Source organism: Mustela nivalis (assembly GCF_964662115.1).
Source record: "Mustela nivalis genome assembly, chromosome: X".
NCBI classification, from domain to species: domain Eukaryota; kingdom Metazoa; phylum Chordata; class Mammalia; order Carnivora; family Mustelidae; genus Mustela; species Mustela nivalis.
Window position 1 is genome coordinate 101,426,438 of NC_139040.1, and position 25,066 is coordinate 101,451,503.

Below are 25,066 nucleotides of genomic sequence, written 5' to 3' on the forward strand. Positions count from 1 at the left end.
ATCTGGCAGTGTCCAACGAAAAGTGGCTAGGAGCACTCCGCAATAGGAGCTAAGAGAAAGACTTCACAGAGAAAGTGAGGAAACAAAGAAAGGATTTGACTGGCTTAAAGCCTTGTTGGCTGTGTGTGCTTGGTTGTCCTTTGGTTTTGATTACATAATCTTGAGGCATTTACAGGCTTACATTTAGTTTGTTTGTGTAGGCCGCCACAACATGAAAGCCACCTCAGTCTAATGGCCTTGTTTAATCAATTTAGCAGTGTCAAGGCCAGTACTTCTCAGGTGGCTAGAGTTCTACACGGACAGGCAGAGGCAGCACCAGTACCATGACTGAATCTACTCAGAAACAAATTTCTAGGACTTCTACTTTTCAGGCCTGATTATTTTCTGCTCATGAGATAGTGATGTTATGTTTAAAGAAGCTCCCCTTCTGCTTTAACCCTGCCACTCAGACCAATAGAACCAAAAGGAAAACTTGACAAAGTTGGGAAAACTAAAATCACAACTAGAATCCTTTTTGTAGCCTTTGCAATACTAGAAATACTTTCCTTTTGTTGTCACCAAAGTCATGGTGAGGGCGAATTAGCATCTGTAGAGTAACAGGCAAGGACCTGAGCTAGGACTCTACAAGTCAAAGAGGAAATGCTTTGGTAACTAGCAGCCCTGTAAAATCAACAGATTTATTCACACTCTGAAGAAGATACACCTGGCTGCCAATACAAACACTGTAGCACACAGAATTTTAATTTTTAAATAAAAATCTATGATAGGGGCACCTGGGTGGCCCAGTGGGTTAAGCCCCTGCCTTCGGCTCAGGTCATGATCTCAGGGTCATGGGATCCAGCCCCTGTATGGGGCTCTCTGCCAGGCAGGGGACCTGCTCCCCCCCTCAACCCCCACCTCTGCCTGCCTCTCTGTCTACTTGTGATCTCTTTCTCTTTGTCAAAAACAAAAACAAAAACAAAACAAAAAAAAACAAGCTTTGATAATGTCATTGTCCAATTTTTTTTTAAAATTGTGATTGACTGCACAAAGGAGCAAGAACTCTCCACCCCTTGACTGTGATCAGGTACAAGGAGCAAAGATCATAGACACTGAGAACTGAGGACTTCTGATTTGGAGAGGAAAGTGGAGGGTGAGTTGTGGAACAAGTTGCCCATGACAGACAGATTCCTTCTCACTCATCAAATTTGGCTTCTTGAGCCAAGTCAAGAAGATACCATCTTCTCCCATTCTCTCCCCTTCCAGTTTTCTTCCTCCCCTTGACTCCCTGGCCTTCTATGTAAATAAGTAATGTTAACATCAATGTTTAGGTGTACCTGGTGATAAAGTATTTATTACAAATAATAAAGGCCATTATGTGTCTCAAGTTACCAACAAACGTGAGATTTGTGTCTAATTAGTAATCTGTCTTTGGGGTATGATGATATTTGGTCTAAAGCCTAGTTATGAGGAAAGGGAGAATTTCTGTTGCTGAAAATGAGTAGAGAAAAGTGAGGACCCATTTGAGAAAATAAAAATACTAGAAACGAATATGAAAATGAAACCTAGTTGAATAATGTAAGCTAATTCCTTCTGGAATTAAAAAAAAATGAAGCTAACAAGGTTTAATTTAAAGTTGAGAGGCACTGGAGTGCCTGGGTGGCTCAGTCAGTTAAGTGTCTGCCTTCGGCTCAGGTCATGATCCCAGGGTCCTGGGAGAGAGTCTCACATCCGGCTCCTTGCTGAGCAGGGTGTCTGCTTCTCCCTCCGTCCCTTTCCCTGCTTGTACTTGCTCTCTTTCTCTCTAAAATAAACAAACAAAAATCCTTTAAAAAAATAAAGTTGGCAGGTACTAATGTAACACTGTATGTTAACTGGAATTTTTAAAAAAGATTTATTTGTTTGTTTGTTTTATTTTATTTTATTTTTTAAAAGATTTTATTTATTTATTTGAAAGACAGAGATCACAAGTAGGCAGAGAGGCAGGCAGAGAGAGAGAAGGGGAATCTGGCTCCCTGCTGAGCAGAGAGCCTGATGTGGGGTTTGATCCCAGGACCCTGGAATCATGACCTGAGCTGCAGGCAGAGGCTTTAACCCACTGAGCCACCCAGACGCCCCTGTTTGTTTTATTTTAGAGAGAGAAAGAGAGAGAGGCAGAGCACAGACAGGAGGGGCAGAGGGAGAGGGAGCGAGAAACCCAAGCAGACTCCACACTGAGTGCAGAGCCTGATGCAGGGATTGACATGGGCTTATCACAGGGCTCAATGTCAGGACGCTGAGATCATGACCCTGAGATCACAACCTGAGCCCAAACCAAGAGTTAGTTAACTAACTAACCCTGCCACCCTGGCGCCCCAGTAACCTTCTAGGCAGTAACTAGAAACCAGCATTTTTTATAAATGCTCAATGTAACCCTATAGAATGTCTGACACATAACTTCAGATTAGCTTAAAGATTAATTGTGAAATGTTTCATGCTGGTCTTTTCTTTTTTCACAAGTGAATATTCCACTCTTTAAATCCACAAATAATGATATATGGTTTCAGTCTTAATTAGATGAGTTTTTTTCTTTAAAATCCCTTATGTATTTAAGAATCTATTAAAACTGAGTTATTAAAAAGAGATTTTTTCGAACAATGATTTTCTTTTTAGTGCAGTGGAATAAGAAAAATAAGTAACAAAAATACTGTCAAATCTAAACTTCTTCAAAGCCATCAAGAAAGTCAGCAAGTGACAATAAAAAATCACAGCTCTGAAATACAGAATTTAGGTGGATTTAAAGCTTCTTCTGCCTGGGAAATCTTTCAGTTTATGTGTTGTGCCTTAATATATTCTAAACAGTAAGCTGGAGTTTACTAAGTCCTAGGACACAAATGAAAAAAAAAAGTTTTTTATTAAAGAAGATGATCCTTTTTATCCCAAGAGAAATAAAATAAATTTGAGTATTGATACAAAAAGAGTCAAACTGAAGAAAACCTCTATGAGGGCTCAATCTAGTCTTTTAATATCAGCAACATGAAGGAAGATATTGTGCTCATTCCTATTTTATAAATATATACATTAAATAATAGGTAGCATACTATACGTCTAGTCATTCTGTAAATTCTTTATACTTTTCATGGTTTTCACTGTGGTTTCCTTTAACTTCTTTTTATTGGGATAAAGTTGGCAGACTCCCATGCTACAACATGAATAAAAATAGTGGCTTTGAGAACTATGTTTGTGATATTTTGTAATACATATTTTTTAACCAAAATCTTCATATGTTAAAATTACCTTGAATGATGCATTTCAAAATAAAAATCTTTATGGATACCTGTTTGGCTCAGTCAGAAGAGCGTGCAACTCCTGATCTTGGGGTCTGAGTTGGAGCCCCATGTTGGATACAGAGATGATTAAAAAAATACATAAACTTAAAAAAATCTTCAGGGACGCCTGGGTGGCTCAGTTGGTTAAGCAGCTGCCTTCGGCTCAGGTCATGATCCCAGCGTCCTGGGATCGAGTCCCGCATCGGGCTCCTTGCTCGGCGGGGAGCCTGCTTCTCCCTCTGCCTCTGCCTGCCATTCTGTCTGCCTGTGCTTGCTCTCTCGCCCTCTCTCTCTGATAAATAACTAAAATATTTAAAAAAAAATCTTCAGATTATCTGTAGAAGCCTTTAAAGATATTATTTCTGCTATACACATACAGTCTCCTAACAATTTAGATAGATTTATATGCTGATAAATGTCAAATGAAGATTAAAAGATAAAAAGGAATTTCAGGGGAAAAAAACTTGGTTGTTCCTCTACCACATATGCCATGTATAGTTAAAATAGCAGCCATGGGGTTTTTTTTTAGATAGATAGATCAATTGATCGACAGACAGACAGACACAGAAAAATTTTAATCAATAAAAGCACTGCCATACCAACTTGAAAATAGAATACAAAAATGATACAAATGTTCTAAATATTAAGAACAACTAAAAATGTCTTTAAAATTTCTAAATTGGGGCGCCTGGGTGGCTCAGTGGGTTAAGCCGCTGCCTTCGGCTCAGGTCATGATCTCGGGGTCCTGGGATCGAGTCCCACATTGGGCTCTCTGCTCATCAGGGAGCCTGCTTCCCTCTATCTCCCTCTCTGCCTGCTTCTCCGTCTGCTTGTGATCTCTCTCTGTCAAATAAATAAATAAAATCTTTAAAATATATATATATTAAAAAAAAGTTTCTAAATTGAAGTAAAATGAAACTTATCTGATTATGTGATTGTGTTGCTAAGAAATTTGGTTTGGAAACTTGCTAATAAATTATGGGCAGAAATTCCATTATCTATTATGTTGTCGTCAGAAATAGACTCAGTCAGTTTCTTCAGCAAAGAAACAATGGCTAAACTAATAAAGCGCCGTTTGGTCACCACGTATTACAACGAAGTGTGACTTTGTGAAAATAACAGGTCTTAGAGTACGTTAAAGTTACTTATGCTCTTCAATTCTTGCTTTAAAGCCAATCTACCCTTGAAACAATTTTATCAGTAAACAAAGATAATGGGGTTTTTGTAGCCTGGTGTTTGCATTACCAGCTGTATTAGTTTGCTAGGGCTGCCAGGGTAACAGAGGACAACAAACTAAATGGCTCAGAAAAGCAGAAGTATTTTATCTCACAATTATGGAGTCTAGAAGTTCAAAATCAAGGCGTTGGCAGGGTTGGTTCCTTCTAAGAACTGTGAAGAAAAGATCCATTCTAGGCCTCTCTTTATGACTTACAGACACATCACCCTGATCCCTGCCTTCATGTTCACTTGGCACTCTTCCTGTGTGTACATCTCTGTGGCCAAATTTTCTTTTTATGACACCAGACATACTGGATTAGGGTCCACCTTAATGACCTCTTCTTGATTACATTTGCAAGAGCATTATTTCCAAATCACATTCTGAGGTATTAGTACTTAGGACTTGAACATATAATTTTTGGAGAGGACACTTTTCGACCTATAACTCAAGTCTTTCACAGACCGTCAATAAGATAACTCTTGCAGTAGATGAAGCAAGAGGGCAACAACATGTTACAGAAATCTTTTAGTGAATTCCACTAGTGGTGCTAACTTTCACCTATCAATGAAATTGAACTTTGAAACAAATAAAAATACTTAAAGGATGTGTGTTGTGGCAGGTCTTTCCTTGCAGCTGCATCACAGAATCAAAGTGTTGGCAAGAAATATGGATATAAACCTTGAACAAATGCTTTAGAATAGTCTTTACCACAGATACAAAGTTTTGGGAAAATGGAACACCAATCTTAAAAGGAAAAAGGATTTCATGGTCAAGTTAACCCTGAACTCAAACCATCAAATAGTCAATATATTTTGGAACAGAACCTTTGGCTGGGCCTTAATATTAATAGCATCTTCCCAATGATATTCAGATCTTGGACCTGCAGACATGACTAGACAGCTTGCTTCAGTGCAGAGTTCTAACCTGGCTGAAGAAATCTACATTGCCAACTGTCATTTGTTGACTGAAGTCTTCTTCCTCTGGCAACATGACTGCTCTTGTAGGAGTCCCACTTCCCAGAGTGCTTCTGCATGTTTTAAGTGTTCGCACTAATGAACTCCTTCAGGGATGTTTTTCTTTGACTTAAATGCATTAGAATACTGGCTGCTGAAGAGGAAGCTCATCTTTTTCCCTCCCCAGGGAAAGGCCATTAAACTCCAGTACAGTCTGTATCCAGAGCCAGCACTCAGGCAGCCAGGAGGGGTAGACAGTCCTCAGTCTCTGGAAGGTAGAGCCCAGGCTACAGTTGCTCTGAGCTTGAATCAAACTTGATGCAGATTCTTGTGCTGCCTTTCCTACCTCACCAACCAGCTACCTCTCACAAGAAAAGGCTTCATTTACATTGCAATTATAATTTTTGGTATTAACCAAAAATTTGGTATCAAGCAAACAAATATATAGTTATGATTTGTGGCAAGTTATGTGAAGAGAAAGAAAAAAATTCTATAAAGAACCTCAGTGTCAACGACTACAAAACGTGATAATATGCTCTATGTTTCAAGGATTAGATGCAACAATGCATGAAAAGCACTTTGCACAGCACCTGGTGTTCAGGAGTTGGTCAACAGTGTGAGCCATTTTGATATTAACTTTTTGTTTTGTAATTCCAAACTATAATGTCTTCTGTACTGCAATGTTTGCTGATTTATAGTGATAGATTTGTCTAAGGAATTTATAGTCTATTATTATTATTTACTGCAGTTAATTTACCAACTTGTTATTCAACCCGTTGATAAAGAAGAATTAAGTATATGTAGGTTCTATGTCCCAGTAAATGTATATATGGCTTCTTCTTATCCACACCAGTCACAGAGTTCCATTTACTCTATTGCTGCTGGGTAGAACTGACAAATTATGTGATATTACCTATATTATTTCCTGCCAAAATGCTAAGGATTGATATTATTTACATCATGCAAAAAATTGGACTGACATCTAAATCTTCCTTGCTAGTTTTCATGATCAGTTATTTACTTAGGTCTATTTCGTTTTCCAGCCATCCTGCAAAGTCTTACTATTTTGATTAACTTCAGCTTGATGCCAATCTTTTGTCCACTCGGAAAGCATTCTTGACCCATGGAACTAGGAGGGAGACTGCTGTCACTGGCAGCCTCTGTGCCATTCTGAGATCATCACTGTGTGGTTGGGAGAGGGCAGAGTGCCTGTGTCTTAGGATGAAAGGATGGAGTTCTCCTTCAGAATAGGGCACAAAGCAGACCCAGGGCCTGAGCTGTGATGTGTCTCTGGTCTCTTCTGTTGTTTTCCTGTGCTCATAAAATTTCAGGCAATAATGCAGGTCATAAAGTCACGTAATGTGGAATTGAAGGCCTGAGAGGGCTATCTTGTCATACATCTGAACATGGGACTGTATCTCCTAGAGAGTACTACTTCTTAAAAATAATAACAATAGCTAAGTTTATTAAATCTTTAATAATGGTCAGTTCTACACAGCAAAAGGTAAACCTCTACCTATTGACTCATGTAATTTCAGCAATCCTCCATATATGTGGGATCCCATACATCCTATGGGATGTACTGTTATTCTCAGATGAGCAAACTAAAGCTTGGAGAAGGTACATATGTCCAAGAATTTATTGTAGAGGTGACTTGATCACTGATTTTTCCCCTAAAATAATGTTGTATATGTATATATTCTTTAGTGTTTACAAACATGTTATTTCCACTTGATCTTCCTCCTCACAGGCTTGTGACAGTCTGCTCCAAATGTATCTTACTTGCCATCTGTTTATGCACTTTTCATAAAATTAACTGGAAAGCCTTATCCATAGAACATTTATCTACATACTTGAAACAAGGGACTTGAGAGTGGGCCTAAATGTGGCTTGTAATTGTCAAACCATATATGCAAATTTAGACTTGGGAAATACAGTCAACTGGGCAGAAAGAGACAGAGGGCATCTAATGACTCACTAGGTCCCTTCAGGAGACAGAAGAATAGACAGCACATTAAAAACTCCTTAAGAAACAGTGAATTCAAGGGTCATGAAGACAGGGACCTACCTGGCTCAGTCAGAGGAGCCTGACTCTTGATCTCAGGGTCATGAGCTAAACCCCCAAGCAGAGATTACTTGAATAAATAAAAAAACTTGAAAAGAAAAAAAAAAGGATCATGAAGACAAAGACATAGATGGCCCTGTATACAGAAGACAGAGCAAAAGGACCCAGGTGGCTGTTTTCAAAGTTGGAACTCCTTAGAAATACTTCTTTGGTATTTAGAGAGAGGAGGAAATGTTTTGTTTGTTTTTATTTTTGTTCTTGTTTAAAAGGGCAGGGCGAATAAAGAAAGTTCCTCCTGAACTTTTCTTGAAGGTCAAGTTAATTTACAAAAAGACCTGCATTGACTCCATATCCCTCATTTTGGACTTCCAACAAGCTTGTGTGTAATTTTTTTCTTTCATTCAGAGAACAAGCTACACGAATCTTAGAAAATACTCATAGATATTTTTCAGGGGGATGTAGGTATTGCTAAAACACAAATAAGGTGGTTTTTTACAGGGAAACCTAGTCATTGCAATTATATTTTCAAGCTTAGATATATTTCCGGAATATGCCAAGATTTTGACTGCATCTAGGGATGGACCACAAATGATATTACTATAGAATCACTCACCTACATTCTCTTGTCTAAGGTAGGATTAACAATTTTGAGCCAGAAAATCTGCGTTGAACCTCGTTCTACCACTGTTAGATATGAGATAAGACACTTTAAGCTCTCTGACCTTGAGTTTCCTCATTTATAGAAATGAGACAAATTCTTACTTGCAGAGATTTTTGAAAGATTAAATGACTGAAATACATTAAGGTGCTCTGAATATGATAAAATGATAAATAAATTATAGTTATCAGTACTCTTTACTAACTCTCTCTGGCTTATTTGCCATGGTATGGAGGGACAGTATTCTAAAAACGAATAAGGCAGAACTCTTGACCAATGAGCTAAAAACATACTACACAATGGTAGAAGAACTGACTTTCAATAATCATGTACAACAAATTATTTCTACATCTTGGTAATGTCAAATTCTACATACAATGCCAATGTTGGCTCCCCCCATTTGACCCTCCCATTAAATATTTAGCATAAATAATGACTACATACAGTACAGTGGATATAAATGCTTTATCTACCATGGTCTTCAATGCCAAACAGTCTCACAAATAAAGCCAGAGATAAAGTCATTGCTAAAACTAACAATGTTCAGTATTATGACCTGGTTGTTACTTAAACATTTTGTTAGTCTTAACAATGATTTTATCTTTGGCCAGAACACAGGTTATGAAGTTGAAGTTGAAAATGCAGGTCAAGAGACGATGTGGAAGGTTTTGAATGCACTGCTGAGAAGTTAGATTTTTTTTTTCTAGATGCAGAAATCCAATGAAGGAAGAATGCCATGATGGGTCCCTTGGTTCTGGAAAGATGTACTACTCAAGTCAGTATGGAGACTTTGTTGGAGGGGTAAGAAAGAGACTAAAGGGAAGCCAACCAGATAAGGAACATGGTCATAGGTCAGGGGTTTTAAAAACTAGAAGGAGGGCAGTGGAAGCAGAAAGCAAGATATTAATAGCAGTTTGCTTCTTTATCTTGACATATTCCTTGATGGCACTGGTTTCAGGCACTGTGTTGCTTAGGTTAAGGGCTGTGGGCTAGACTGAAGAGATGAAAGTACTTAAGTGTAACAAATTTGTGCCATTGCTCCCATAAAGAAGGCACACTGAGTTAGAAGTGATCATGTACAAAGGTTTTCTTAACCAAGCTACCTGCAATATAATAAATGTAATACAAAAGTGACAGTTTAATGATTTGCATTATCCTTATGCTATACAATACCCTAGATTTCTATATCTGGGTACTTTCTGCAGTCACTGTGAATTTTCTTTAGCCTTTTAAGTTCTATAGTTTCTGCTATTTTTGCATGGACATTTTTTGCACATGATGGTTGACAACTGGAGTTGTCACTAATTTGGTTCCCAAATATGACTGAGCCAATGTACCTACTTTTAAAAATCCCTTGAGATACTTAATATAGATGTCCAAACTCATGTAAAAATCATATAACCATGAGATGAAATGACCTGTCCTGTTACTTAAACTCTACTCTCAGAAATAAGAGTCTGAATTAATATTGTTAAAATATCCATATTAGGGAAAGCAATTTACAGGTTCAATGTGATCCTTACTAAATAACAATAGTATTTTTCACAAAACTAGAATAAATGATTCTAAAATTTGTATGGAACCACAAAAGACTTCAAATAGCAAAGGAATCTTAAGAAAGAAGAACAAAACTGGAGGTATCACAATTCCAGATTTCAAGATATACTACTAAGCTATAGGAATCAAAACAGTATGGTACTGGCACAAAAACAACACATAGATCAATGGAACAAAATAGCCCAGAAACAAACCTACACTTATATGAACAATTAATCTATAGCAAAGGAGGCAAGCATATACAATGGGGAAAAGAGTTTTTTTAATAAATGATGTTGAGAAAATTGGACAGCTAAATGCGAAAGAATGAAACTGACCACTTTCTTACACAAAACACAAAAATAAACTCAAAATGGATTGAAGAAATGTGAGACCTGAAACTATGAAACTCCTTGCAGAGAACCAAGGCCGTAATTTCTTAGACATCAGCCATAGCAGTATTTTTCTAGATATGTCTCTTAGGCAAGGTAAACAAAAGCAAAAATAAACTATTGAGACTATACCAAAAGAAAAAGCTTCTGCACAGCAAAGGAAATCAGCAACAAAACAAAAAGGCAACCTACTGAATGGCAGATGATATTTGCAAATGAAGAATCTGATAAGGGGTTGATATCCAAAATATATAAAACACTTTTACAACTCAACACCAAAAATCAAATAACTCCAATTAAAAAATGGGCAGATGACCTGAATAGACATTTTCCAAAGAAGATATACAGATGGCCAACAGACACATGAAAAGATGCTCAACATCACTCATTATCAGGGAAATGCAAATCAAAACCACAATAAGATATCACCTTACACCAATCAGAATGGCTAATATGAAAAAGATAAGAAATAACAAGTGTTGGTGAGGATGTGGAGAAAAAGGAATCCTTATGCACTGTTGTTGGAAATGTAAATTGGTGCAGCCACTGTGGAAAACAGCATGGAGGTGCCTCAAAAAATTAAAAATAGAAATGCCATATGATCCAGTAAATCTGCTACTGGGCATTTACCCAAAGAACACAAAAACACTAATTTGAAGAGATATATGCATCCCTATGTTTATTGCAGAATTATTTACAAAAGTCAAGATACAGAAGCAACCCGAATGTCCATCAATAGATAAGTGGATAAAGATGTGGTGTTGTGTGTGTATATATATATATATATATATATACACACATATATACGTATATATGTGTGTGTATGTATATGTATACACACACACACTCTCTCTATATAGATATATCCTATATATTCTCTCTATATATTCTATATATTCTCTCTCTCTATATATGTATATATAGAATATTAACTAGCCATTAAAAAGAGTGAGCTCTTGCCAGTGATGACAGCATTGATGGACCTGAAGGCATTAAGCTAAGTAAAATAAGACAGACAGAGAAAGACAAACACCATATGATTTCACTATATGTGGAATCTAAAAATACAAAACAAACAAAAAAAGAGAAACAAATGCATAAAGACAAACAAACTGGCGGTTGCCAGAGTGGAAGTTGGTAGGGGGATGGGTAAAATAGGTAAAGGGAAGTGGACGTTACAGGCTTCCAGTCATGGAGTGAAGAAGTCGCAGTGATGAAAAGCACAGCATAAAGAATATAATCAACGGCATTATAATAACATTGTACGGGGACACGTGGTAGCTACACCTGTAGCGAGTACAGCATAATACATGGACTTGTACTCACCGTGTTGTACACTTGAAACTAATATCACATTGTGTGTCAAGTATACCTCAAGAAAAATAAATATTTTAAGAAAAAGGTATAACCAAAGGTTCTGAAACATATGCAATAAATCAAATAGCACCATCACCATTGATTCTTTTCACACCGAAAGTATGAGCTCTTGTTTACACTACTGCATTTATTTTCTGCTTTGAGATTTAAAAAGGTGCATCTGTGAAAATTAGCTGAACAGGTTGTTTTAGAAAAGAATTAGAGAATGACTCCAAGCGAAGATTCCTGGCATTTTTCTCTGCTTGTTAATGCATGTACTCTGCATATCTATGACAAAACCAAAACCAAAAATACTCACTTGTTTTCTTCTCCAGGACATATTAAGATTCTCTCTAGCTCCCCTCTTTCCTCACTCTCTAAGGAAGTCAGATCTGGGCAGGACTATGAGGCTGGACAAGGGGTGAGGAGAGGGGGGATGGTGTGGAGTCCAGGCTCAAACTTTGGCAGTATTGCTGGATTAACAAATGTTCACCATTTATGGTAAATGAGATCAAAGATTTTGTATCCCCTGTCCCTCCCCCCGTACCCCTCTCTAATTTTCCCTTGAAGATCAGGAACCCTGGAGTGTACTTAAAAACAGAAACGCAGATCAGCTTTTGACAATTAAACAGATCTCTTCTTTTTTCTTGCTTTTAAAGACAATTTCATGGGGCACCTGGGTGGCTCAGTCGGTTGGGCATCTGACTCTTGATTTCAGCTCAGGTCATGATCTCAGGGTCATGAGATAGAGTCCGGCACTGGGCTCTGAGTTCAGTGCACAGTCAGCTTGAAGATTCTCTCCCTTTCCTTCTGCCCCTCTACCCGCAGTGTGTGCTCTCTCTCTCTAAAATAAATAAACAAATCTTTTCAAAAAGATATTATAGAGGGCACGGATTGCATGGAGCACTGGGTGTGGTGAAAAAATAATGAATACTGTTTTTCTGAAAATAAATAAATTGAAAAAATTAAAAAAAAAGATAATTTCATACTGTTAAAATGTAGTCTACTGTCATATTGGTGACAATCAAAGTGCTTCTTGCTCAAATTTTCCATTGAATTTGAGTAGTTTGTTTACATGGATAAATGAAAGAATCAGAGAGACACTGAGATCGACAAACAATAGTTCATAAGTATTAAAACACATATTAAGGGCTGTATAATGCTTTTATTGTCAAGCCTGTTAAGCTATTCACCAATCCATGCTATTCTTGGTATTTACTAGGAAACAAAACAAAATAAAACTGCAGCCAGTGTTTAAGATAGTAGAGTAAATATGTTCTTAGTGGGAGGGGACAGGCACTGTAAGCTTCTCCCAAACAGAAAGTGCTGCTTCAGTAATCCATCTGAACTTTTAAAACTCATGGAGGCAGGATGGTAACAACGATTAAACTGCAGATAAATGACTACCTCATGCAATTACTCTTTGGCTAGAAAAAAAAAATCGAAAAGAAACTGAGGTGAAATGTTGGGGTCTGTGAGGAAATGGTCGAGAAAAAAATTCTCGAGACATTTTCAGTGCAAAAAAAGGTGGTTTTATTAAAGCACACGTGGGCAGAAAGAGCTGCGCTGAGATTGTGAGGAGTAACTGATTACACAACTTTCATGTTGGGAGGGAGTTAGGGATAACGTAAGTCTGCAAGGAATTTGGAAGCAAGGTTACCAGGGCCTTGACGGGGTTAGCTGTTGTTATTAGGATAAAAGGTCATTTACTACTGTCAAATAAAACCTTACTTGTGAGATCCTTCGTGTATCAGTGAGCCCTGTGCTTGGAAGATGATTGCTAACATATATGTTGGGGGGTTGGAGTAGAGGTAAAGAGAGTTTTCAAAAGGATTTCTATATATTAAAGACTTACAGGGATCCTGGCGGTCAGGCTAATATCAAGCTAAGGTTGCCTTTTGCCTCTAGCAAAGTATTGATGTTGAGGCAGATTCCCGGAGGAATCACACTGCCTCTGTCAATTACTTGTCAATGGGCTGTGAGTTGCAAGGAAGTTTAAGATTTTTTGGTTTTGTTTTTGTTTTTGCCTTTGTTCTCCACATCAGAATCATTAATGCAACATTAAAAGGAGACCAAACAAATCATTCCTCAGAGCACTAATCTTGGGAGATAATGGAGCAAAAGTTTTATATTCTGGAATGCAACTGCAACTGCAACTTTTCCTGAAAACTAAGAATTCTTTAATACAGAGGAGTAAATTATTTTCTAAATGCATTGATCCAAGCTCCTAAAAAGTCTACTTATTTCCAAGGTATAAGAAGTTCATTCTGCTCTTAATGGAGGGATAAAGGTCTTTGTTTCTGCTTAAATACCATTAAAAGGATGCTTTAAAATTCTCCCTCAACAGAGATTTTTTCAGGTATTTATGAAAAAATCTTCCTGATTTAAATTATTTTGGTCTACAAAGCCAGATAATCTGCTTCAACCACTTCAATTTACGCATGAGCAAAGGTACAGAAACGTAAAGGAAAATAGCTCCAGATTGTCTATTATTTTAAAAATGGGTATGCTTAAAAAGGGAGGACAAAGTTATTTTCCATCAGTATACATAAGCTGATATTTGAAATCTTTTGGATCTCCAACTTGTTTGAGAGTGCTAGAAGCTCTGATATGCACGTACGCAAGGACTACATAGGACAATGCCCAGATCCCAAATCTTGAACTGAATTCTGTGCTGACCTAATGACGGCCACAAGAAGATATAAGTGAATACCGCAAACTGCTGTGATAAATACACATATTTATTTCCTTTGATGGTCTGTGTGTTACCCCCTTCTACATATTTTTTTTTTTTTTGCATTGGATGTTCTTCCTACCATTAGATTCTGTGACACACATGAGCTGTATGGACTGATAAGCAAAGGTCAACATATTATTAAACTAACCAAAATGAAAAAAAAAAGGAAAAATGAAAAAATAAGTAAGTTAATAAGTTATAACTTACTAAGTTAATAAGTGTTGGCAAGGATGTGGAGTAAAGGGAACCCCTGCGCACTGTTGGTGGGAATGTAAGTTGGTGTTGTCACTATGAAAAACAGTACGGAAGTTCCTCAAAATATTACAAATAGAACCACCTTATAATCCATTTATTTTTTTTAAATTTTTTTAAGTTAAAACAAATAAAATTTACATTGTATTAAGTCAGCAAATGTAATCACCTGGATATGTTTTTACTAGTAAAAAAAATGATACTGATGATAAAGAAAACTGATGATAAAGAAAACGCAGAAAGCAAAACAAAACCAAACAAACAATACACCTCAGACCAGAATACCATAACAAAAAGTTTTGTGGAAGCTGCATTTTATTTGAAAATCAGCCCATTTTTGCTAACATACATTTTAATATTGTAAACAAAAATAGAATCTGCAGAGACAATGCAACAAGTATGCTTAAACTCATGTACAGAATTGCTTTCCTACAACGAACTGTCCTTCTTAAGGCCCCTCTCAGCTTCTAAAACCTCATTAACATGAAACTCATGTAATATATTTTGGTCATGTCAACTTATGGCTCTCACAAGAGTTGGCTGATATGGATATATATATATATTTTTTTTAATAAAGATTATTTATTTATTTGACAGAGAGAGATCACAAGTAGGCAGAGAGGCAGGCAGAGAGAGAGAGGGGAGAAAGCAGGCTCCCTGCTGAGCAGAGAGCCCGATGCGGGACTCGATCCCAGGACCCTGAGATCATGACCTGAGCCGAAGGCAGCGGCTTAACCCACTGAGCCACCCAGGCGCCCTGGATATATATTTAGTGGACATATGTTTATGTTGTTACAGGAGAAAAAAAAAAGATAGTCAATTCTGTTTACTGACATTTAAAAAAAAAATGTCATGCTGGTACCAGGCGGAATGTGGTGGGAGTATGGAGAGCACTAGTCTCCTGTCCATGACCTTGGAATGGCAGCATCCTAATTTTATTTTTATTTATTTTTTCAAAGATGTTATTTGTTTATTTGACAGAGAGAGAGATCACAAGTAGGCAGAGAGGCAGGCAGACAGAGAGGAAGGGAAGCAGGCTCCCTGCTGAGCAAAGCAAAACAAAAAACGTCTATTAAAAAATGGGCAAAAGACTTGAATTTCTGGAAAGAAGACATACAAATAGCTAACAGGTATGAAAGGGTGCTCAACTTCCCTAATCCTCAGAGCATGCAAATCAAAACCACAATGAGATATCAGCTCACACCTGCTAGAAATGCTATCATCAGAAAGACAGAAGTTAATAAGTGTTGCCAAGGATGTGGGGTAAAGGGAACCCTTGTGCACTGTTGGTGGGAATGTAAATTGCTGTTGTCACTATGGAAAACAGTACGGAAGTTCCTCAAAATATTACAAATAGAACCGCCTTATAATCCAGCAATCGCACTTTCAGATATATACCCAATAGGAATGAAATCAGAGGGATATTGAGATGTATTTACTACCATGTTTATTGCAATATTATTCACAATAGTCAAGATATGGAAGCAAATTAAATGTCCATCCACAGATGACTAGATCAAGAAATTGCAAGACACACACACACACACACACACACACACACACACACACACAGGAATATTACCCAGCCTTAAAAAAGAACACCCTGGGGGGGCACCTGGATGGCTCAGTGGGTTAAAGCCTCTGCCTTCGGCTCAGGTCATGATCCCAGGGTCCTGGGACTGAGCCCCACATCGGGCTCTCTGCTCAGCGGGGAGCCTGCGTCTCCGTCTCTCTCTGCCTGCCTCTCTGCCTACTTGTGATCTCTGTCTGTCAAATAAATAAATAAAATCTTAAAAAAAAAAAAGAAGAAGAACACCCTGCCTTTTGCAACAATATGAATGAACCTGGAGAACATTATGCTAAGTGAAATAAGCCAGATGCAGAAAAGCAAATATTGTATGATTTCACTTACATACAGAATCTAACATAAACTCCTAGAAGTAGAGAGTACTACTAGTTCTGGTTGTCAGAGGCTGGGGGGTGGAGGGAAGGGGAAATGGGAAGCTTATTGGTCAAGGAGTACAAAGTTTCAGTTATTTAAGATAAATTCAGGAGATCTAATATACAACATTGTAAATATAGTTAATAATACCACATTGTATATTTGTTTGTTTTTACCACATTGTATATTTGAAATTTGCTAAGAGGGTGTATCTTATGTGTTCTAAACACACATAAGAAAAGAAGATGGTAACTATGTGAGGGGCTTGATATGTGAATTAGTTTGACTATACTGATTGTTTTATAATATATATGTATATCAAATTATCAAGTTGTACACCTTAAATATATAAGATTTTAAATTCTCAAGTATACTTCAATAAAACTTGGGAAATAAGAGTAATACATTTCAAAACACTAAATAGAAAAGTAAAAACATGTACAGGGGCGCCCGGGTGGCTCAGTTGGTTAAGCGGCTGCCTTCGGCTCGGGTCATGATTCCAGGGTCCTGGGATCGAGCCCCGCATCAGGCTCTCAGCAGAGAGCCTGCTTCTCTCTCTCCCCATCTCCCTGCCACTCTGCTTACTTGTGCTCTATCTCTAGCTGTCAAATAAACAAATAAAATATTAAAAAAAAACATGTACATAAATTTATAGCAACATTATTCGTAATAACAACAATGTGGAAACAACCCAAATGTCCTTGATGAATGAATATAATATATCCACATAATTGATTATTTGACAATAGAAAGAATGTGATAATGTGATAATATGTGATAATACAGATGAAACTTAAAAACAGTATGCTAAATGAAAGAAGTCAATTAAAAGCGACCACGTTTCTATGATTTCATTCATATCAAATGTCCAGAATAGGCAAGTCTAAAGAGAAAGTAGCTCAGTGGTTCGTTAGGACTGCGATGGCTGGAGTTGTTCAAAGGTTAATTGTGTGTTGTATGACAGAGTGGGAAGATACAGAACTTTTAAAGGTATCTGAATATCAGAATTTGTCCTATTACTGGCCATAAACTTTAGTGAACTTACTAATTTTCTTTCTTTCCTCATCTGAAAATATCACTTTGTCCTTGTATTTATGTGGACATTGTCTTCCAGAGATTCACACTGCAACCAACAAACAAAACAAAACAAGCAATGATCTCTAGACTTAGACCACATCGCTATTTTCTTGATCATTTACATTTTTACTTCCTGGCTTCATACTTTAGCTCCTGACACCAATCTTAGTTCACTCTAGTTGTACTGATCCATTTCATTTCATTTTATCAAGTGGCAATTTTAACCTACACCACTCAACAATTACTTAGAAAAGATTTGCCTCAAAGATGGAATTTGAACACAAATTTTGAAATAATTAATATGAAAAAGCTGATTTCATTGGGAAAAAAATAATGGGAATTTCATTATTGGGAAAACACAGTAATTACAATTTTATTTTTTTATTTATATGTTTTAAAATTTTTATTTTATTTCAAGTAGGCTCCACACCCAATGTGGGGCTTGAACTCACAACCCTGAGATTAAGAGTTACCAGAAAGGTGTCCTAGTAATTATATTTTTAATTGCAATAGTCAGAGAATCCAGCACAATGTCTGGCACAAAATGAGAACTTAAAAAATGTATGGTAAATAGAAGTATAAATAACCAAATAGATTTAAACCGACATATTATCAGGCCATAGTTGACAAATGATATCTAATCTGTAATTTACTATTTTATTTTACCTTTTTAAGGTTTTATTTATTCAATCAAGATAGAGAAAGAGTGAGAGAGAGTGAGCATGAGCTGGGAGACAGAGGGAGAGGGAGAAGCAGGCTCCCCACTGAGCAAGGAGTCTGACTCAGGGCTCGATCCCAGGACCCCGGGATCATGACCTGAGTCAAAGGGCAGATGCTTAACAGACTGAGGAACCCAGGTGCCCCTAATCTGTAATTTATGTGTTGGAGAGTTTTGGTGATGACAAAAGAAAAGCTATGCTAGATCACAGTTATAAAATAACAATGTGGTATGGTGAGGCGTTTGGTATTCATGTTTTATATTTTAGAAGGGATGTATATCATAAACATTATAGGAGAAAAATTGAAATAGAAAAGGATGAAATTTCAGGAAGAATGAAAGTTTCAAAAATGTAGGTATGATCCACAGTTTCTAATGATTAAGATCTGTGATAAGAATGTAGGTATTTGATGGTAAAGAATTCTTTCATATATTTTGGGATGCCTGGGTAACTCAGTCGGTTACGTGTCTGCCTTTGGCTGAGGTCATGGTCTCAGGGGCCTGGAATGGAACCGTGCACAGGGCTCTGTGTCTCCCCCTGCTCCTCCTCCTCTCCTCTCTCAAATAAATAATAAAATCTTAAAAAAAAAAAAAAAGATTCTCTCTCCCTTTCTCCCTCTCACCCAGCTCCTATGTATGCATGCATGTGCTCTCTCTCTCTCTCTCTCTCCAAAAAAAAGGAGGCAGGCACCTGGGTTGCTCAATCCACTAAGTGTCTGCCTTTGGCTGAGGTCACGATCCCAGGGTCCTGGGACTGAGTCCCGCGTGGGACTCCCTGCTCAGTGAGGAGTCTGCCTCTCCCTCTCCTCCTGCCACTTGTGCTCTCTCTCTCAAGTAAATAAATAAAATCTCTTAAGGAATTATTTAGTAACATTTGAGAAGGCAGCTTCCCAAATTCATGGGAGACAAAGCAAAAAAAAAAAAAAAAAAAAAAAAAAAAAGAAAAAAAAAAAAGAAAGAAAGAAAGAAAGAAAGAAAGAAAGAAAGAAAGAAATAAATTATATTTTCTCTTCTGGCCAAGATAGAGTAGAGAAAAAGGATCTAGATGTCCAGATTTACTGTTTGAAACAACAACAACAACAACAAAAAAGGAAAATGTACAGCAGTATTTAAGACACATAAGACATTGGGCATTATCAGGCAGTAGAGATCAATCTCTGAGACATGGAAAACAAATGAAGTGAGCACTATGGTCACCCCAGATTACTTTTATTTTTTTTTTTAAAGATTTTAGTTATGGGGCACCTGGGTGGCTCAGTGAGTTAAGGCCTTTGCCTTCGGCTCAGGTCATGATCCGGAGTCCTGGGATCGAGCCCTGCGTTGGGCTCTCTCCTCAGCACGGAGCTTGCTTCCTTTCCTCTCTCTCTGCCTACTTGTGATCTTTTTCTCTTTGTCAAAAATAAATAGATAAATAAAATCTTAAGAAGATTTTATTTATCTATTTGACAGAAAGACAGAGGGAGAGGGGGAAGCAGGCTCCCCGCTGAGCAGCTAGCCTGACACAGGGCTCCATCCCTGAACCCTGAGATTAACCCACTCAGTGGCTTAACCCACTGAGCCACCCAGGCACCCCTCACTCCAGATTACTTAATGAATTTCTAGGCCATGGTTCAGGGAGGGGGAGCCCAGGCAGAAACCAATGTTCACTTTAAATTTAGGAGATGAAGCTAAGAGATGTTTGAGAACAAAATGGGTAGACTTCTCAAGACTAGAGAGCAGAATTTCATGCAGAGAGAGAACTTCAGACCCCACTCCCATCTCAATTGTCCAACTGATTATTAATCTGCTCATGCTTGCAAGGAAGTTACCTAAGGCCAGGAAATGAATTACCTAAAAAGATTATAAATAACAGTGCCTTGCACTTATCCCAGGCCTAGAATAGGGACTGTTCCTGCCAACCAGACTTAAAACCTCAAGATTCACAGGCATTAGCTAGTGTACATGGCGGAGTCCTGCCTCAGTAGTAGGGAATCATTTGCCATAGACTGAGCAATGCTCTGTCTCTATCTATCAAATTTTAAAAAGGACCCAAAGGGATCGCATGATTTCTAAGCAATTTAATAGCATATAGAAACAAGTGTCAAAAATATTTATATCCTTACTGGGCACCTGGGTGGCTCAGTCAGTTAAGCATTCAACTCTTGGTTTTGGCTCAGGATATGATCTCAGGGTCACAGAATTGAGCCCCAACATCAGGCTCTGGGCTCAGCATGGAGTCTGCCTGTCTCTCTCACTCTGCTCCCTCCACCCACCACTTGTGCCCTCTCTTTCTTTCTCTCTAAAATATTCAAAAAAATTTACATACTTAAAAAACTATCCATTACCCACCTGGGTAATTTCATCATTTCTGGCATCCAATAATAAATAACTAGGGTGAAAGAGAAAGTAACATGCTTCTCATAATTAAGAGATGAACCAATCAATCAAAACCAACTCAGAATTGACGCAGGTGTTAAAAATTTTCAGGGGGAGACATTAAAACGATTTTACTATTTGTATTCCAAATGTTCAAAAAATTAAGTAGAGACATGGAAAAACTAACCAAACTCCTAGGGAGGAGAATTGCAAAGTATGGGATGAAAATTATATTTTAAGGCATTCAAGACAAATCAGATATTGCAGAAAAAGAATTGCTATACTTTAAGATTAAGCAAGAGAAATGAACTGAAATACATCACAAAGGATAAAAAAACATTTAAAATGAGCATAGCATCAGTGAGCTGTGTGAAACTTCAGAATAATCTAATATGTGGATAATTGGAATCTATGAAGAAGAGAAAAGAAGAAAAAAGCAGGGCAGAAAACACATCTGAAGAAATTATGACAATTTTCCCCAAGATTTGATGGAAGCTATAAAGGCACAAATTCGGGATGTTCAATAAGCCTCAACCACAAGAAACAGAAAAAATGATACCATGACACATCATAATCAATTTGCTCCAAAACAACTCTAAAGAGAACACCTTAAAAGCAGTCAAATGGGGAAAAAAGACGCATTATGGACAAACAAAAACCAGAGTGACTTTATATCTCTCCTCTAAAACAATGTAAATGAGAAAACAATGGAATCATCTTTTAAAAAAAGATTTTATTTATTTATTTGAGAGAGAGAGAGAGAGCCAGAGAGCACAAGCAGGGATCAATTTTATAAAAAGATTTATTTATTTATTTGGGGTGGGGGCAGAGGGAGAGAGAGAATTTCAAGCAAACTCCTGATTGAGTGTGGAGCCCTATGCAGGGCTCAACTGCCCAACACTGAGACCATGACCTGAGTCAAAATCAAGATCAGATGTTTAATCAAATCAGCCACCTAGGTACCCGTGGAGACAATTTTTTTTTTTTTAAGTAATGAAAGACAAAAACTACCATCCTAGAATTCTATGCACAGAGAAAAGATCTTTAAAAATATCTTTAAAGAAACCAAGGCAAAATAAGAAAAAGTTCAAACACAGAAGAACATACTGTAAAGTCTATTTTTCTTCTTCCTGAAGGAAAATGATACAATACATATATTGATCTATGCAAAGGAGTAAATAATAATGAAATTAATCATTAAATGTGTAAATATTTTTATATGTTAAAATCTATTTAAGAGTGATGTAGTCTTTAAGCCAAAGTAATTCAAAAAGTAGTATGGAGGTTATAAAATACATAAAAATTAAATTAATGAATGTCCACATGCTACAGGCTAACTATGTCTCCCCCAAATTTATATGTTGAAATTTAATTCTCAAAATAATGGTATTTGGGCATAAGACCTTAGGGAGGTGATTAAGTCATGAGGGTGGAACTCTTATAAAAGAGGCCTTAGGAGGGCCACCTGGGTGGCTCAGTCAGTTAAGCATCTGTCTTCAGCTCAGGTCATGATCCCAGGGTCCTGGGATCGAGCCCCACATCAGGCTCCTTGCTCAGTAAGAAGCTTGCTTCTCCCATTCCCTCTGCCTGCTGCTCCCCTGCTTGTGCTCTCTCTGTTAAATAGATAAAATCTTAAAAAAAAAAGTGGCCCTAGGAGATTCTTTACCCTGTCTGCCATGTGAGGATACAGGAAAAGATGGCTGTCTATGAACTAAGAACTTGACTTCTCACCAGATACCGAATGTGCCCATGCCCCAAACTTGGACTTCCTAGCTTCCAGAACTGTAAGAAATAGATTTCTGTGGTGTATAAGCCATCTAGTGTAAGATGTTCTGTTAGAGTAACCTGAAAAGACTAAGAAATTGGTACCAAGAATAGGGTGCTGCTGTAACAAATCCTAAAAATGTGCAAATGACTTTGGAACTGAGTAATGAATAGAGGCTAGAAGAGTTTTGAGGTGCATGCTGGAAAAAGCATTGTATGTTGCCATGAACAGACCATTAAGGGTGACAGAACAATAGATCAACGCTGGGAGAAGAAACCAATCAAAAAGCAAACAAAAAACAATGCTTAAAGTTAATGAAATTAAAAACTGTTTACTTAAGGAGATCAGTAAAATGTGTTAATCTGTAGCCAGTATGATCAGGAAAAAAAGGAAAAAGGAAGAAAACACAAATTACAAAAATCAACAATGGAAGAGGTGACATTACCACAGATTCCACAGATATCTAAAGGACAATACAGAAATAGTATGGATTCTTTATGGCAATAATTTTGACAATATAAATAAAACAAAAATATTACCTGAAATATATGAACTAACCAAACTCATTAAGAAAAATTAGATAACCTAGACATCCCTATAGCTATTAAAGAAATTGAATTTGCAGTTAAAAAAATACCTTCCCATAAAGAAAAATTTAAGCTTATATGGCTTCATTGGTAAATTCCACAACATATTTAAGGAAGACACAATGCCAATCCTACACGTAAAGAAAATGAAGAAGATGGGATACTTCCCAAGTTATTCTATGATGCCAGCATTACCCTGATAACACAGCTAAACAAAGTCATTAAAGGGAAAGAAACACCAGATACCCCCCATAAACAAAGATGCAAATATATGTTTGGAATAGTTTAGGAAACCTAATCCAACAATATATATAATGACCAAGTGGGGTTTATTTCAGGAATTCAAAGTATATTTGCCATGCAGAAATCAATGTTATTTATTATTTTAGCAGATTTTACTTTAGAAAGTAAACGTTATATGAATATCTTAACAGGTGCGTTTGACCAACCCATGTATTTGAAACAATGCATTTATCACAAGGTCTCAGAACACTCGGAATAAAAGGGAACTTAAATTGAAAAAGGGTATGTACAAAAACCCTAAAGCTAGCATCACACTTAATGACATCACCTCCAATATCAGAAATAACACAAAAATTACTGCTCTTACATTTTTATCCAGCAAAAGTAGGTTCCAGCCAATGCAATAAGGCCAGGGATAAAAGTTTTTCTGATTGGAAAGGAAGAAGTGAAACTGTCTTTATTAAGAGATGACATGACTATCAATGTAGAAAACTCAATGGACTTTGCCAAAAAAGATACTAGAATTGATGTTAGTTTATAAAAGTTGCATGATAAGAGATCCATACACAAAAATAAATTATATTTCTATATATCAAGAATGAAAATGCTAACTAAAAATTACAGTACTACTTACAATAGTATCAAAACCTAAAATATTAAGGAAAACCTAGAGAAAAAAATATGTGGAAGAACTATGTACTGACAACTTAAAAATATTGCTGAGATAAATGAAATAACACATATGTAATAGAGAGATGTAACTTTTTCATGGTCAGGAAATTCGAAATTGTTAAGATGTTAAAACTAATTTATTTATTCCACCAAATTCTAATCAAAATCCCAATAGGCATTTTTATAGACATTGACAAACTGATTCTAAAATTCCTATAGAAATCAAAGGACCTAGAAGAGTCAAAAGAACTTCATAAAAGAAAGAACATGAAGGACTAATACAGCTTAATTTTAAGATTTATAAAATAAAGAGTAATCAGCACAGTATAGAAATGGTATAAATATATGGAAAGCAATGGAACAGAAAAGTGTCCAGAAATGTACCCCCCACAGAAATATGGACAACTTATACCTACCAAATTACAAAGGTAACTCAGTGGAGAAAAGCTTCTCATAAAAAAAAAAATTCTGGAACTATGGGATATCCACAGTTTAAAAAACAAAACAAAACAACCTTACAGGGCACCTGGCTAGCTCAGTCAGAAGAGTGTGAGACTCTTGATTGTGGGGTTGTGAGTTCAAACCCCAAGTTGGGTGTAGAGATTACTTAAATAAATAAAAACTTTTTAAAGAATAAATAAAAGCTTTGATCCATATCTTACATAATCTAAAAAATTAAAATTAAATAGAGGACAGATCTAAATGTAAGTCCTAAGGTTATAAAACTTAGCACAGTGGAAAGCAATTTTATGACCCTTCCATAGGGAAAGTTTTCTTAGATACAACACAAAACGAGCAATCCATAAAAAAATAAACTGATAAATTGAACTTTATCAAATGTGAAAACTCTGCTGTTAAGACAATGAAAACAAAAGCCACAGATGGAGACAAAAGATTGAGAGAAAAATGTACAAATCATATATTTGATAAAGGACTTACATTCAGAATGCACAAAGAACTCAAAACCCAATGATATAAAGCAATACAATTTTATTTTATTTTAAAGAGTTTGTCTACTTATTTGAGAGAGGGTGAGAGAGAGCAAATGTACAGAGGGGGAGGGGACGGAGGACGCAGACTCCCAACTGAGCAGGGAGCCCAACCTGCAGCTCCATCGGAGGATTCCGAGATCACAACCTTAGTGGAAGGCAGATGCCTAACTGACTGAGCCACCCCTGTGCCCCAAGACAACACAATTTTAAAATGTGTAAGAAGTTTGAACAGATACTCACCACAGAAGAGATAAATGGCA

The 25,066-nt window shown here is 37.0% G+C and overlaps 1 protein-coding gene across 1 annotated transcript in view; it reads left to right on the top strand.

Moving 5' to 3' along the window:
• The window catches only part of LOC309856545 (uncharacterized protein), a 292,169-nt gene that overhangs the window by 240,857 nt on the left and 26,246 nt on the right, over window positions 1-25,066 (top strand). The gene's annotated exons all lie outside the window — the stretch shown is intronic.